The sequence below is a fragment of the Equus caballus genome, chromosome 7 (assembly GCF_041296265.1).
Source record: "Equus caballus isolate H_3958 breed thoroughbred chromosome 7, TB-T2T, whole genome shotgun sequence".
NCBI lineage: Eukaryota > Metazoa > Chordata > Mammalia > Perissodactyla > Equidae > Equus > Equus caballus.
In genome coordinates, this window is record NC_091690.1 from 1,564,621 (window position 1) to 1,578,983 (window position 14,363).

The following is a 14,363-nucleotide window of genomic DNA, read 5'->3' on the forward strand; positions in this document are numbered from 1 at the left end:
GGGACCCTGCCCTCCCATCCACGAGGCCCCTGGACTCCAGTTAAGAAGATGCTTCACGGACAGGAAGGGACGGCACGGACCTCCGGCCTCATGGTCCCCACTCCATCTCCTGGACAGTGGGCGTGGGTCAAAGCAGGTCCGCTCTGCACACGCCAGCGCTGGGCAGAGACTCCCGCAGCCCGGCAGCCACGCTGCTCGAGGGAGCGATGCTTACTCCAAAACCGGAGCCGGCTTCCTCCTGTTTCCCCGTGTTTCTCAACAGGAATGGGTGGCCCAGCCCAGGGGGAGCAGCCGGCCCCAAGGCGCCCCCAGGACCCGGGACGCAGCCTTGGGCAGGGGGCCCGGGTGGACCCCTTCTGCCCAGGGGACTGCGCCCTCCCCAAAGCCATTTTGTCCGTCGATGTCAGAGCGGGAGCCTCTCTCTTTTCTGTTCCGGAAATTTGACAAACGCCACGGAACTCACAGGCAGACGTTAGCTCCCGACGTCGCCGTTAGCGGTTTCCGCCTCGCTCCGGTTGGAACCTCACAGTTAAACACGCTTTGCATACTTCAGCCTCGGCTGCCGCCGCCGCCTCCTCCTCCGCGGCGCCCGAGAGGCTTCCTCCCGTGGGAGGGACCCCCGCCTGGAGGACCGTGGCTGCCACGGAGCTTCTGCTGCGACGTGGCTAGTTGTGGGGTCACAGCATCCTCACCGAGGGCGGAGAGGGCGGAAGGAAGCTCAGAGGTGACTGCGTCGTCCCCCGTGTGCGGCCCAGGGGAGTGGCCAGCGTGGTGAGCCCAGTGGTCAGGCTTCACTGACCCCACTGTCCTCGGCGGGAGGGCGTGTCTGGAGGCCACGCGGCTCGCAGGGGCAACTGAGGTCCAAGCAGAGCCACTGCCGCTCCCCCAGGCCACGCTGCTCGAGCGCCACCGTCCCCTCCTCTCTGGCAGAGACCCCAGCCCACAGCAGACCATCGGAAACCAGGACGCAGCCACCCACGGGGCTCAGGGCAGATGTCGCGAAGCCCCCTCTAAGCCAGCAGGGGAGGGATGGTCGAACCCCTGAGAGCCGGTTCTAGAGTATTGAAAATCGCGGGCTATAAAATTTTTATTTTTCTCTTACCGGTGCGCCAGTGAGCTTTTCTCCCGGGAGCGCCTCTCCCTGCCTGCCTGTGAGGGCGTCTCTGCCCTGGGACACAGCTTGGAGGCACCTGCTGCCCCGTGCTGCGGGACCCTCCTGGGTCAGGGCCCCGGCTGTCCTCCAGCCTTTGTGAGGGGGCAGGGCCCGGCGGGGTCCCGGGGGAGGGCGCCCCACATGCTGGTGCTGGGGTGACACTGCTGTGTCCCTGCCCCATGGGGGCCCCAGCTCAGTGTCTTGTGTTTAAGCCACAGAGTGGAAGCTCCTGTAGGGACTGTCATTCTCTTTTCCTAAGCAGACCAGAGCTTACGTATTTCTCATCCACTCATCCGTTCATCCACTCACTTGTCCATTCAGCCAGTCTTCGTCGAGGGCTGCTGTGTGCCCGGCCCTCCGCTCGGGCCCAGGGATGCGCCTGTGAGGCTCAGACCCCGCTCTCTGCCCCAGGCTGGGGAGGAAGGACAGGACACGGGTCAGCGCAGGAAAGGCCCCCAGTTCTGTCTTGAGGGGCAGGTATCCGGGAAGGCTGCCTGGAGGCAGTGACTGATGGCCAGCCCGAGGGACGCAGGAGGGCTTGTTCAGGGCCAGTGGAGAGGGCGGGGTTAGTCAGCCACAAGAGAAAGACGCCGGGAGGATGTCACCACAAGGTGAGGCTGCCCTGGGGGAGAGAGGAGGGTGGCCCCCAGGGCTCCCAGGCTCCCCCTACAGCTGTCCTGGCTCAAAGCAGGATGCACACACCTCCCTGGGACTCACCTGCAGCCGATGAGGGAAGGGCCTGCAGGAGGCCGCGGTGGGAAGAGCCTGGGTCTGGAGCCAGGTGACCGGGGGCCTGTCACTATCCTCGGGCTGCAGCCACCTCTTCTGCCAGAAGGGGTCCCAGCTACCTCTGCAGGGTCGTCTGGAGGGCCAGAGAGGACGCTGGAGTCCCTGCACGTGCTCGATGATGAACGGGGCCGCCGCAGGCAGCTGGGCCCCGCGGGATTGCTCCCCCTCCGGCGCCAGGCTTGGCTCCCAGTCACTCGCAGCGCCTCCCACGAAAGCACATGGCCACTTAGGCCGCAAAGATGTTGCCACTGAGGTGGTCGAACGGCTGGTCTCTGAGGGCAGTTCAAAGAACATCCATTGTCCTGGGCAAAAACTGGTTCTACGAGAGCATGCAGTGTCCCCCCCCACCCCCCTGGCACGGAGGGACCAGGCAGGAGGGGACAGCCGGGTGCTGGCGGGGCCGTGGCAGGAGTGTCAAATCGGAGGCCAAGCCCCCCTCCCCCAGCCTGACCGTGAGAAACACCGGACAGGAGCCCCACAGAGGGGCATCCTGCCACACTCCTGCCTGGTCCCCCTCACGCCAGCCCAGGGCATCAGGAGCATCTGAGGACATCCCAGCCCAGAGGAGCCAGGAGACGGGATGCCCGAGTGTCACATGGGGTCCTGATGGGGTCCCGCAACAGAGGACATCAGGGGAAACTGAGGCAATCTGAGGAAAGTGTGGGTGCTAGTTAACAAGGACGTCTCGATATTCGTTCATTCATTGTGACCACGAGCCACACTGACGTAAGCTGTCAAGGATGGGGGGACAGCCCACCCGGCGCCCCCGGAGCTCGGTACATCTGCACAGGTTCTCTGTAAATCTACGACTGTGCTACAATCTGAAGTGAATTTTAAAATCGTGTCATTACTCACACACACCCCTCCCCACGTGGGCCTCCTGGAAACCCGGCTGAGCATCGGCTCCCGCCCCCTCTGTCCTGGCTCACCTGCCCAGGCCGTGCCCTCTCCACCTGGGTGCGGGGTCCCATCCACAGCAGCCTGAGGTTCAGGACCATGCCCCCTCCCCCAGGGGCTCCCCTGCACCGCGGTGTCTCCTCGTGGAGCTGAGAGCGCGGTGGGGCGGGTCTCGGAGCGCAGAGGAGGGGCGCACTTGGGGGCGGGCACGGGGCAGGGGGAGCTGGGGCGGCTGATTTCCCAGGCGGGGGCGGGGGCGGCGGAGGATGGTGGCACTCCTGCGCCGGGGACCCAGGTGAGGTGGGGGAGGAGACCCCGGTGGAGGGAGGAGGAGGGCGGCGCCCCCGGGCCAGGGGACCCCGGTGGAGGGAGGAGGAGACCCCGGTGCGGGGAGGAGACCCCAGTGGAGGGAGGAGGAGGGCGGTGCCCCGCCCGGTGCCGCCCCCAGCCCCGCCCCGGCTCCCTAAGGCTGGCGCTCAGTTCGCGGCGGGAGCCGGCGCGGTGCAGCCTCGGGGCGGGCGGAGCGCGGTGAGTCTGGCGCCGTCCGTGTGGACGCGGACGGGCTGTGTAGACGCGGTCGGAGCGTGTAGACGCGGCAGGCGCTCCGTGAATGAGGCCGGGCTGTGTAGACGAGGCTGTATAGACGTGTGGACAGCGTGCATGGACGCAGCAGCGCTGTGAAGACGCGGTCAGGTTGTGTGGACGGGGTCGGAGTGTGTGACTGAGATCGGGCTGTGTGGACGCCGCCGGGCACACACTGCGGGGGCGGGACCCCCAAGGGCTCCCCATCCCAGACCGCAGTTTTCCCCGCCTTTTCTGCCCATTAACTTGGCTGAACTGAGCGCGGGGCCGCAGGAGGAGCCTCGGCAGGTCCGGGGTGCAGGGGTCCGGGGTGCAGGCGTCGGGGTGGGGCGCAGGGGTGGGCTGGACAAAGAGGGCGACCATCCCCAGGCGTTTGATGAGGAGCCGCCCTGCCCCCGCCCCGTCCTTCCTTCCAGCCTCTTCCCTGGTGGCAAGTGAATCAATGACAAAGATTTGTGGGTCACACTTTGGGGAGGGTGCGGTCACCAGGCCTAAGATTGGGGTCGGGGTCGCATTGCCTGGGGGGAGGGGCTCATAGGTTCAGTGACATGTTGCGGGAAAGCCACTTTGGGGCACAGATCGCCTGATGATAGCAAAGTTGTCTTGGTCTGTTAGCAATGTGCTTATTGCCCTCGAGCTGGCTAAGGATGGCTGGGCGGGGCCTCACTCTCCATCGTCCCATCTCCCGGGGTCAGAGCCAGGCTCCTGGGACCCCACAGAGGCAGGCTGTCCGTGTAACTAAGTGTGTGACCACATATGTGAGACTGTGCACAGTTGTGTGTGTGGTTGTGTGGCAGTTGTGTATAACTGCGTATGGTCGTGTAATTATGTGTGTGGACATGTGTGATCGTGTGTGATTGTGTCATTGCATATTTGTGTGTGTGACTGTGTGTGGTTGTGTGTCTCTGTAACTAAGTGTGTGACCACATGTGCGACATTGTGTATGGTTGTGTGGCGATAGTGTGTGGTTGTGTAATTATGTGTGTGGTCATGTTGTTGCATTATTTTTGTGTGGTTGTGTCTGTGTGTGGTTGTGTGTCTGTGTGACTCTGTGACCACTTGTGTGAGATTGTGTATGGTCGTGTGGCCGTAGTGTGTGGTTGTGTGTGACTGCACTGTGTGACTCTGTGTGATTTTGTGTGTGCGTGTGCGAACACCCTCTTACTGGTTTCCTCGTCGGGGAAATGGGACAGGAGTCGCTTCCTCGCCCGTGGATCTGACCCCCTCCCCCCGCCGTGCAGCCATGTGGTCCCACCAAAGCCGGGGTGTCCGCGGTCCGACTGCGGGGTGTGAGTTCCAGTGTGGCCCCTGCTCCTCCCCACCCCGAGGAGCACTGTGTTCTTCGAAGCTGGCTTTGCAGAGTCCTGAGTGTTTAGGGGCAAAATGTGGGGCTTGGAGAGTCTTGAGACAAAAGCGTGTTGAGTGGCCTTTGATGAAGCCTGGGACCCCCGACTCGGAGTCCGGCCAGGACAGCCTTCCTGGAGAAAGTTCCTCTGTCCTCATTGCTGTCGCTCAGGAGTTGGAGGCGGCAGCCAGGGCCTGGGGGACGTGGGGGGACCTGGCACATCTGTGATGGTGGCCATGTGAGTCCATCGACCCTGTGGAGGCAGAAGCAGCAGGACCGGAGGTCTGGCCTCTGTCCTCGTCTGGCCGTCCCTCCATCCGTCCAGCAAAGTGAGGCGAGGGCAGCCGGCGGGAAGGGCAGTGTGTCTGGGAGCCGCGCCGATGCGGCCGCGGGACCCTCACCCTGTGGTGTGGCCGGCACTTGTGCGGCTGGGAGCTGAACCCAGGCGTGGATGCTGACCTCCATCCCTGGGGCCACTCGCCATCTCTCTTCCGGCCCCAGGGCAGGGCTTCGGGCTCTCGGTCCCCATCCCAGTGGCTCTCCTGGACGCCTTACCGGGCGGAAGAGGCCTGGGGCAGCCGTGGCCCATTTCGTGGCAGAGAAGCCACACAGCAAAGTGGGGGAAATTCCTGGATTCTAAGAACTGTGTGTGTGTGTAAGAGAGAGGAGGGGGAGAGGGAGAGACAGAGACAGAGGGAGACAGAGGGAGACAGAGACAGAGGGAGACAGAGACAGAGGGAGATAGAGACAGAGAAAGAGACAGAGACAGAGAGACACAGAGAGACAGAGATAGAGAGAGATAGAGACAGACAGAGACAGAGGGAGACAGAGACAGAGACAGAGGGAGACAGAGATAGAGACAGAGATAGAGAGAGACAGAGGGAGGGAGAGATGATGACACTCTCCGAGCGTCAGTCTCCTCTTCTGTGAAATGGGGACATTCGTGCCCCATGGGCTGTGGGGAGGGCTACCTTAACGTGAGTCCGTGAGCCCCACGCGGACATGAGACACGAACTTCCTGCTCACGGCTGCCTCGCGCTTGGCCCGAGCCCATGTCGTCCTGTGAGCGGGAACAAGGACATGGCTTTTCCGAGCCGATCACTTCAATGCGCCCGGCTCTGGGATTAACGCAGATGATAATTTATTCTCGGTCATCGGCTCATATCCGTTTTCCCCACTTTATCTCTATTATTAAAAAAAAAATGATTTCGGAATAGTTGCAGTTGCAAGGATGGTCCAGAGGCTCCCCGTACGCCCTTGGCCCAGCTTCCCCTCGTGTCCACGTCTTACGTAACCACAGTGCAACATCGAAACTGAGAAACGGGCATTCACATCAGCAGAGCACGCTCAGCGTCCTCACTCGGATTGGCCCGGTGTTTCCACTGAGGTCCTTTTTCTGCTCCAGGATCCGATCCGGGATCCCCCGTGGCAGGAAGCACTGTGTTCATTTTAAATGACGCAGGTTGCAAGCGATTGGAAGTCTCCTCCCCCGACGCCCCCCCCCGCCCAGCATCTCCGCCTCGTCCCTCCACGCTCGTTGTAAAGCTGCAAGAACAGGAGATATCATCGCCATAAATAGTTTTCTCACAAACGCCTCTTCCCATGAAAACCTAACAGAAAGGCCACAGACAAAAAGAAACAAAGCAGAGCAAGCTTATTAAATTTCCTTGAGGCTCGCAGAGTGATTTATCTCATGAAGTTGGGGCCATGGCGGGGGGGTGGGGCATCCTGGCTGGATTTCTGCCCGAGGAGCCGGGCCGGGGAGGGACAGGAGAGGCCACAGTGCCGACAGGACATGCCCGTCCCATAGACGAGCTTTGGCTGCAGTGGAACTGAAGACGGGGAGGCAAATGGGATGGAAGATTCCAGAAACTGTGATCATCTTGGATTAGGAGCAAGAAAAGAGTGACACAGAGAGATGGACGAGATGGTTAAAGAGTTGAGAGCATGGAGAAGAAATTTAGGTACCCAGGAGCAGAGCCGAGGTGAAGTCGGGGTTATATGGAAGGTAAAGCCGAGTCTGGTTGGAAAAAAGTGAAGCCAAGAGCCGCCTTTCCCCTTGGAGACGCTGGACCATCGTTTTAACCAAGTAGATAAAATCGGTCATCAAAGGCAAGGAGGAGATTCATGGCGGGTGCGTGGTGAACGGCAGGAAGGATGAGGCACTGAAGAGGAGATGAGGAGAAGGGAACAGGACGGGCCACCGAGAGCAGAGTATGTGGCTCCTGGGAGAGAAAATAGAGAGCCAGACAGAAAGGTTGTGGGGTCTGGGTCCTGTGTATTAGTTGTCAGTTGCTATGTAACAAATCCCAAAATTTAGCAGATTAAAACAAACACTGATTATGCCACAGAGGGTAAAAGTTTGGGAGTGATTATCTGGGTGGTTCTGCCTGGGGGTCTCTTGTGAGGTCGCAGTCAAGACACTGCCGGGGCTGCCTCATCTGAAGGCTCGACTGGGGCTGGAGGAGCCACTTGCAGGATGGCTCCCTTGTGTGGCGGCCGGCGGGAGGCCTCGGCTCCCCCTCCAGGTGGGCCTCTCCACAGCACCGCCTGAGCCTCCTCACAATATGGCAGCTGGCTTCCCCAGAGAGAGCCAGCTGGAGGCCACAGTCCTTTTATGACCTACTCTCGGAAGTCTCACTCCGTTGCTTCTGGTACATTCTGTTCATTGGGAGTGAGTCATCAAGTCCAGCCCACCCTCAGAGGGAGGAGAATCTGGCTCCACCAGAGCAAAGAGTGGCAGAGAAGTCGTGGAAATCCTTTAAAACCGCCATATCCTGTGACCTTGGGCAAGTCACCCAGCTCTGTGTGCTTCCATTTCCTCTGCCGTCAGAATACAGCTGGTCTCACAGGAGAGTTGTGGTAATAAACTGAATAACGCATGTGAATGTCGTTATCTCGATGCATTTCTCCGAGGCCGTTTCCATTCTCTTGAGGAACGACGTACCAGCGTAGTTAGCCAGGCGGAACTCTCTGGAACTGTGAGGTCAGAGTGTCCGGTGAGAGAACGTGCTCTCGGTCAATATTGGGCTGAACAATGGAGAGAACATTGTGGCTGTTCTTTCCCTGGTCCCCTTTTCCAACGGTCAGCCCCTTCTCTCAGAGTCCAGGGGACTCCAGGCTCTGCACCTTGGCTGAAACCATCCTGCCGCCTACTCCCATGGGTACAGCATGCATAATTCGGGAGACAGCAAATACAGCAGGGGATGGAAAAGGGGGAGTAGGGCTGACTCCATAGGGATAGAGATTCACCTGTCGGGCAGCAGGCACAGCAGATGCAAAGGCCCTGAGGCTGGACCGTGTGTGGCCTGTTTGAGGAATAGCGAGGAGGTCTGTGTGCTATGTGGCTGGAGCCGAGGGAGGGAAGGAGGAAGAAGTTGGAGCTGAGGGCAGAGAGCAAAGAGTTTCTGGGACCATGTCACACGGGGCTTTTGTCCTGAATGAAGGCCATGGGGAGGCTCAAGCACTGGCGGGACATGACCTGACTCAGGTTTTAGCAGGCCCCCTGAGGTTCCCGTGTTGAGAACAGACCCAGGGAGGTGGGGACGGTGGCAGCAAGCCCAGGGTAGAAACGATGGAGCTGGGACAAGAGGGCATTTTACTTAAGAGAGAGAGAGAGAGAGAGAGGCAAAGGGATGGAAGGTTCTAGAAGATCCTCCATGCCACTAATCTCAGATGACAAAATATCTTCTAGAATTTGCTTTATTTTTATTTTTGGCAAAGATCGGGGGTGGGAGAGGAGGGCCCGATGCTGGCATGTTTTGAAGGTGGAGCTGACATGTTTTAAGGCAGATTGGATGGGGCTTTGGGAGAGGGCGACTCCAGGCTTTGGGTCTGGGTGATCATAAGAACAGGGCTCCCATCTGAGATGAAGAATCGGGGAGGAAGAGGTGTTCTGGTGGGGGGAAGAGGCATTTCAGGAGCTCAGCGGGGGATGCGCCTGATTTGAGAAGCTCTTCCGTCATTGGATTTCGGTAATGAATCGCCACAAATTTGATGGTTCGCAGCAGCTCCCGTTGGTTCTCTCCCAGTTTCCGCAGCTCGGGAGTCCGGGCCTGGCTCGGCTGGGCTCTCTGCTCAGGATCTCACAACGCTTCGATCTCGATCAGAGCGTCGACGGGGCTGCATTTGCATCTGAAGGCCGGACTGGGGGAGGACCCACTTCCGAACTCGTTCAGGTTGTTGGCAGATGGCGAAGGGCCCGGCTTTCCGCTGGCCGTCGGCCGGTGGCCACTCACAGCCTAGAGAGGACGCCCACGGTTCCTTGTCACATGAGCTTCTCCAACATGGCCACCTGCTTGGTCAAGCCAGCCCCAGTCTGCTAAGATGGGGGTCTTACATAATCCGATCATGACGGTGGTGACGTCCCACCCCCTGTGTTGGTTGGAAGCAAGTCCCAGTCCTGCCCGCAGGCAAGGGGAGGAGATTACGCAGAGGTGTGAACACCAGGAGGTGGCGGTCAATGGGGGTCACCTGAGGTCACCCAGGAGGAGGTTCCGGCGGCCGGCTGGACCTGATTCGGGGATTCAGAAGATGCGTCTGGAGTCTGTAGACGTCGGGGATGTTCTTAAAACCACAGACTGGATGGGGTCCCAGGGGAGGGTGCCATCTCCAGGTCGTCCGTGAAAATATCTATTTAATCTCCCTTCAATGGTCCACTTTTTAAATCTAAAAAAAAAAAAAAAAAAGTCTAAAAGAAAACTTGGTCACTGACACCCAAATAGAAAACAAGAAACAGAAAAAAGAAATGGGAAGAAAACCAAACGGGGTTATTAAATTGTCGCTGTTTCCTTCCAGGGCCCAGAGGAAGGGCAGGATGCTGACCTTGGACACAAAATTTAAGGGGGAAGCCAAAAAGCTCAGTGATCAGGAGAAATCCTATTGTGTTACAATATGGAAAATGCCAGAAGAATGTGGAGAGGTCGTCAATAAGCCAAATATCAACACGATAAGCAAAGACAGCGCCCCCAGGGCAGGGGTGAGGGGAGGAGAGCGGACGAGTCAGGCAAGTGCCAGGTCTGGTCCTGAACTGATGTAAAATGTCCGTATTTGGTCGGTCATGGATTTCTTGGCATTCATTGTGATTTTTTTTAAACGTTGCGTGAAAGTGTTATTTATCTCGTTGACCGAGGTTTTTGGCACCCCCTTAAATTTGGCCCCCGAGGCCAAGGACTCAATCGCCTGGCCCCAGGCCTCGGCCCTGGCGTCCTCCGGAAGGCTCGGCACCTGAGTTCGCTCTCTCTTCTCTGAAAGCAGACGCTGACGAGTGTCCTGATGGCTTTGAGGACACACGGGCCCGGAAGCGAGGCTCTCCGTGGCATCCTTGGGAGGCCAGACGCAGACGTTCCTGCCTCGTTCCCAGTGAGGGCTCACTTCACGACGTCCTCTTGCTCGCCGCTTCCTTGGGGCCCCCCCAGACGGCTCCAGACCCTTCCTGGCAGATGACGACAGAGTGGGAGGAGGGCGGCCGGATGTCCCAATTTCTGGGTTCCAAGGGGAACAGTCTCAGGTGCCCCCAGACGGTGAGTCACCCCAATGGCAGGGACTTGCTAGGTGTCACCCTGTCACTGCCAAGATGGGACGAGACTCAGGCCTCCTGTCCCGCCCCCGGGGGCCAAGGACGCTGGGACAGCAGGAGCTGCAGGCTGATGAGTGACAGGCTCGGGTCATGGACGTCGGTGCCGACAGCCCACAATTGAGCTCTGCGTGCTCCGGGCTTCTGTCATCCGTTCCCGAGGCCCCGTTTCTTCCTTCCCTGCGTCTCGGTGCCTACTTCAGACCTTGGATCTGGCGCCGATCCTTCTCGAAGCTTTTACCGACCGTTCCTGTAAGCGGAGGGCAGACAGCGCGTCCCCCGCCCCCTCCATTCTCTTATTTCACAGCCGCTCCTTCATTCGTCGGATGTGTCTGGGGGCTTCTCGTGTGTCTCTCAAACTCAGGTGGTAACTTATCCTCCCACGTCGCTTTCAAAAGCACAACTGACGCCTCATCCTGTCAAGGGCTTTCTCGGAGCTCAGGGTCATCGCGTGGAGCCAGCAGTCGCCTCTTGAGTTCTCTCTCTTATTTCCCTTAATCTGTTATCTTACCTCTTTCTCCTCAGCTTTTGTATTCTTTTCTCTCCCACCCCCGATCTTTGCAAAAAATAAAAATAAAGCAAATTCTAGAAGATATTCTGTAGCCTGAGATTAGGGGGCGTGAAGGATCTTCCGGAACCTTCCATCCCTTTGCCTCTCTCTCTCTTAAATAAAACGCCCTCTTGTCTGAGACAGGCTGTCTCCACCACATCTGAGCGGCCCAGAGACATCGCTGCCTGGAGGGGTTGGGGTCAGCTGTTTGCAAAGCTAATAAGTGCCCTGCCCATTTCTTCTTTGGTAAAATGGTCAGCTTTTCACTCAAGCAACAAACGCGTTGTCTGGGCCAACTGTTTGCAAAGACTTTGCAGGGAGACGGGAGCAAGGCAAAGAGGCAGAAAGCGCGTGTCTGTCCCTGAGGAGCTGACAGGAGTCTAGAAGCTGACAGGAGTCTAGAAGCTTCTCTAAACTGGGTGCCTCCACGCGGTGGTTCATAATCGCTTCCCAAGCCGGGGAGCTCTGTTGCCTCCACAGCGTCTCTGTTTCCTGACTCCTGAAGGGGTCGCATCGGCGTCAAACTTTGCTTTTTCTTGTGTTCACAGTCAAGAGAGCCGCGAACTCCTGCCCGGTGCATTCCTTGCTGATTCTCTCAACGATTTTTTCATTCCGGTAAAATATATATATTTCACCATTTTAACCATTTTTAAGCGCACAGCTCAGCGGCATGAAGCACATTCACACGGTTGTGCCACCATCCCCTCCATCCGTCTCCAGAACTTTCCATCTCCCCAAACTGCAGCTCTGTCCCCATGAAACACTGACTCCCACCCCTCCCCCAGCCCCTGGCCCCCCATCCACTTTCTGTCTCTGTGGATGTGGCTCCTCTGGGGACCTCCTGTGAGTGGTCCACACAGTGTGTGTCCCTCTGTGTCTGGCTCACGTCCCTGAGCATCACGTTCTCCAGGTCCGTCCACGTGGGAGCAGGTGTCAGGATTGCTTTGGGAGCAGAATAAATGTGGAATGGCTGGAGGTGGGAGCAAGCGGTGGTGAGTGATGAGGCTGGGGAGGGAAGTCGGGGCCAAGATTTTGAACTTGATGCTAAGGGTAGTGAGGAGCTGCTGAAGGGCAGGGAAGCCATGGTCATATTTGTATAGACCATCAGGCCGGCTGACATCGGGCCGGCTCCTTCTCCAAGGTGGAGCCGTCCTGCGCCTTGTGGGTGGCTGAGCAGCATCCCTGGCTCCCACCCACTTGATGCCAGGAGCTCCCCAAGACATGACAACCACAGATGTCCCCAGACATCACCCAGTGTCCCCTGGGGGCAGGATCGTCCCCGGGTGAGACCCCCTAGTCTAGGCAGCCATCTTTAGTTGTATGAAGAATGGGTAGGTGGGGTAGGTGGGGAAGCCTGGAGTTGGCAAGAACCCCATAAGCCAGGGACGAGGGGAAGGCCGGGAGGACGGGAATGGATGGATGGATGGGGTACCCGGAGAGGAGGAAGATGGTGGAATGGCCGGATCTGGAGGTGACCAGCAAGGAGGGGAAGGAGGACTGACGAGCGATGGCCAGTGTCCAGGGGGCTGCTCTGGAGTGTCAGTGGGTGGGAGAGGTGGGACCCCAGAACTCAGGAGGAAGAGGGGGGCAGGTTTGCTGAGGGAGGACACATCTGACTTGGGACATGCTCAGTTGCAGTTGGACACGTCCAGGTGTCCATTCCAGCCTGAAGCTCCAAAGAGACGTGACCTAGAAACTTCTGTTCGGGGGTCGTTGGTGGATTAAAGATCACGGGTGCTGTGGGCTCTCCCAGCGGGCCCGCAGCACCAGAGGAGAAGGGAGGCGTGGAGACGGGGTTCAAGCAAAGACTGGCTCTTGTGCCGGGGCAGTCCAACGAGGACCTGGCCCCGGGTAGAGCTGGGTCACTGTGTCCCGTCCCCTGAGGTCCTTCCCTGGCTGTTCCCTCCACATCCACTGGATCTCTTCCTTCCGGGCATTGACCTCATCCCTCCTTCCTGTTGGCAGGCAAGATGGTGGCCAATGGCCCCAAGGCCACCTATGGCAGCTTAGAAGCCCCAGTGAGAAGAAAGCTGCTTCCTCCCTCCTGTTACTAGTTGAACCATAAGAAATTGATCATGTCCTGTTGTTTTTGGTCTAGAAAAGCGCTAATTTCATACCTTTGAAACTCAAGGAAGAAACTTGGTTGGCTTACATCAATCATATGCAGCCCTTTGGACCAATCAGTGATGGGGATGAAGGGGTGGCTACTGTGATTGGCAGGCCTGGGTCCAGTGTGGACCAATCAGTGATGGGGATGAAGGGGTGGCTACTGTGATTGGCAGGCCTGGGTCCAGTGTGGACCAATCAGTGATGGGGATGAAGGGGTGGCTACTGTGATTGGCAGGCCTGGGTCCAGTGTGGACCAATCACGGATGGGGAGAGAAGGGTTAAAACTGTGATGGGCAGGCCTGGTGGCCAGGTGGGTGGGGCACTATGATTGGGGTGGGCCTTCCCCAAAAAATGGGATTGAGGAAGACAAAAATGACATTGTCACCCCCTCTGCCATAGAGAACTAGAACTCAGGGGACAAAGCTGATCAATGACCGGCCATGACTGAGGCACTTGCTGGGGGCCACAGAACCACTTGGGTTGAAGACAGAATATGGATGTCGGTGACCAGCATCCCTCCCACTTGACCCGAGAGAACGATGGGAGAAGGGCGTCCCGTTTTCAAGGTGTTTTTCCTACAAGGACGCCCAATGTGCCGAGTCAACACTCAACTCTCTCCTAGGCCAGCACTGAGCAGCTCTGTCCACAAGAGCCTGTATTTGGTCCTGTCGCTGTTGTAACAAAGAGGCCCCACGGGGCTAAACCCAGGGGTGCAGAGGGCGGGTCCCCTCGGAGGCCCCAGGGGAGGAGCGTGTCCCGCCTCCTCCAGCTTCCAGAGGCGCCGCGTCCTGGGCTCGGGGCCCCTTCCTCCATCTGCACGGCCAGCAGCACAGCGTCTCCATCTCGGCCTCTGACCCTCCTGCCTCCCTCTGCTCAGGACCCTGGGATGACCCTGGGCCCCGGGAATCCAGGGTCACCCCCATCCCAGGGGCCTCGACTTAACCCATCCGCAAAGTTACCCCGTGAGGTGACATACCTGCAGGTCCTGGGACCAGGACGGGGACGTCTTTGGGGTTATTATTCTGCCTTCCACAGAGTCCAAGCAAAATGGCATTTCTGTGGGAGTACCAGGGGCACCGTGAGAGTTTTGGGACCAAATAGTCATGTCTTTCTGAGCCCTGCTTGGTTCAAAGGCAGATTTTGCAGCCTCATTTTCATCTGCCGTCCTCCAGGGCTGCCAGCTGCTGGATAAGGTTTCCCGGCCCTGCGAGGAGGCCGTGTCGGGGTCGGGCCGGGGCACGAATGCGCTGGTGCGCGTCCAGCCCAGCGTTCGCGGGGATGGCAGAGGGCAGAGCTGGCCCGGCGGGCGGCCACCCGGCGCCGCCTTCTCCTGAGTTTCCTTGTTTGTTCAGAGATACTCACT

The 14,363-nt window shown here is 58.7% G+C and overlaps 1 protein-coding gene across 1 annotated transcript in view; it reads left to right on the forward strand.

Annotated features, from left to right (window-relative positions):
- The first annotated feature begins 3,302 nt into the window (after positions 1 to 3,302).
- TMPRSS9 (transmembrane serine protease 9) overlaps positions 3,303 to 14,363 on the forward strand; it is a 44,469-nt gene continuing 33,408 nt past the window's right edge. The window contains exon 1 of the mRNA XM_070272436.1: positions 3,303 to 3,367. The gene's annotated coding sequence lies outside the window, so the exon portion shown is untranslated. The remainder of the gene's footprint in view (positions 3,368 to 14,363) is intronic.